This window comes from Helianthus annuus, chromosome 9, assembly GCF_002127325.2.
Source record: "Helianthus annuus cultivar XRQ/B chromosome 9, HanXRQr2.0-SUNRISE, whole genome shotgun sequence".
Classification (NCBI taxonomy): domain Eukaryota; kingdom Viridiplantae; phylum Streptophyta; class Magnoliopsida; order Asterales; family Asteraceae; genus Helianthus; species Helianthus annuus.
Genome location: NC_035441.2, coordinates 161,615,139 through 161,617,243, shown reverse-complemented (window position 1 = coordinate 161,617,243; position 2,105 = coordinate 161,615,139). Strand labels below are relative to the sequence as shown.

Genomic DNA, 2,105 nt, shown 5'->3' with positions numbered 1-2,105 from the left:
AGGATAAACCGGTATTAAAAGCTCTTGTGTCCTTGGACGACCTCGGTATCTTACCAACACTATACTACGTCCACGATGGGTGCACTTGCCCATATGTGTGTTTAGTGTTAGTGAATATCGTGTTTTTATAAATTTAAAACTTGGCTAAAGGTGTAAAAAGGGCTTAATTATACATATAAATTATATATACACCAACACACATCACTCTCCGAGTTTTTCTTTTCAGTGTCGGAGATGAGGTGAGATATAGTATCTTCAAGCCTTTCTCGTCCACCTTGTTGTTGAGGGAAATTTTGTGACTCATTTCTTGGTTGTTGAAAGTTTGTTCGTTGGTTAATGTTTTGTTGGTTATTACCATTGCCGGGTTCTCTCCAACCAAGGTTAGGGTGATTTCGCCATCCTTGGTTGTAGGTGCCCGTTGGAGGACCCGACGGCCTAGGTCTATTATCAATGTAGTTTACCGATTCTTGTTGATCGTCTGTTTCTTTCATACAACTCCAATTTTTATATGGCCCACCACACCCTTCACAAGCCATAACCGAGACCGTTTTTGTCATTTCCAATTTTTTTATTTTTGAAGAAAGGGCCTCGATTTGGGCTTGTAAAGAAGTGCTTCATCAACCTTATGGGCGCCCGGGGCAATGGATTTATTGCCTCGGGGAGTGTGCCACTAAAAATTAGTTTGAGCAATTTCCTCAATTTGATTATATATTTCATGCGGGTGTCGATTACCTAAAAGTCCCCCGGAACTAGAGTCCAGTGTTTGCCTTGTGTGTGGCAACAGCCCATTATAGAAAGTGGACACTTGTTGCCATATCGCAAGGCCGTGATGTGGACACTTTCGCAATAGCTCCTTGAACCTTTCCCAAGTTTCATATAAGGATTCCCCGTCCTCTTGTGAATATGTATTAATTTCAGTCATTAATTTAGCCGTTTTAGCGGGAGGGAAATACTTATATAGAAATTTTTGGGCTAGTTCATCCCAGGTGTTTACCGATCCAGCTGGGAGGGCGTTAAGCCAAGCTTTTGCTCGGTCTTTTAGTGAAAAAGGAAACATTCGGAGGCGGATGGCGTCATTTGATGCTCCATTAATCCGAAAGGTATCACATATTTCTAAGAAATTAGTAATATGTAGATGGGGATCCTCGTTCGCAAGCCCATGGAAGGTTACGGAGTTCTGAAGCATCTGTATCAAATGCGGCCGAAGTTCGAAGTTATTGGCTTCAACATTCGGTGCATTGATAGCGGCGCCGAGATTACCTACGGTGGGTCGTAGATAATCCATGAGGGTACGTTGGTCCGCCATTGGAAGTGGGTTCCCCGAAACCTTCTCTTGGTTTTTGGCTTTTAGTCTTTTTCTGAGAAAGCGTTCGGGTTCTTCTAGAGGTTCTTTTATGTCCTTATTAGAACTGGAGCTCATACACTACGTAGGGTTGGCGTCTGGTTCCAAGTCCTGCAACAAAAGCAGAAAAGAATGCTGGTCAGAAGGTTGACCACGGCCCCGTGCTCGGTGAACACGGCCCGTGGTCGGAGTTACAGTGATTGTTTTCCAGATCCCAGTTACTGGAGAGTTGGACACGGCCCCGTGTTGCACCGACACGGCCCCATGGTCAGCCTTCTGTAACTTGGAAAACTAAAAACTGCCAGTAACAATGCTGGGCACGGCCCGTGTCCGACCAGGCACGGCCCGTGCTGAGCTCTGCAGAAGCTGAAAAACTAAGAAAATCTAAAAAAAATTAAAAAGAAAATAAAAAAAATGATTAGGCCGAAGATTCCTAACTTTCTTAAAATCTGTGACAACTCGTAAATTCAACAGTCTTCTCTACATACTGATTCCTGGTTACACGTTGTGTTTAGTGTAACTCGTGTGTTTACTATCTGTACAATTACAATGTTTGATAACAAGTGAGTAGTTACAAGTTGGTGTAGTATGTGGATGTTATATGTATGTTTTAATGTGTTAAGCTTGGCCGCACATCTCTGTGGTGGTGGGCCTATTCTCAGCCCAAACACCCCTCTCGATCCAATGGTTTAGCAAAAGCCTAGTAGCTAGGCTCAATTGTACGCACTCATCTACCTAGTGGGAAGGGTTGGTTTTCATAACA

At 43.4% G+C, this 2,105-nt stretch overlaps 1 non-coding gene across 1 annotated transcript; it reads left to right on the top strand.

Annotated features, from left to right (window-relative positions):
- The first annotated feature begins 821 nt into the window (after positions 1-821).
- On the top strand, positions 822-928 carry LOC118482438. Its single transcript, XR_004868477.1, has one exon. It is a non-coding gene; the product is annotated as a small nucleolar RNA R71 (small nucleolar RNA).
- The last annotated feature ends 1,177 nt before the right edge of the window (positions 929-2,105 follow it).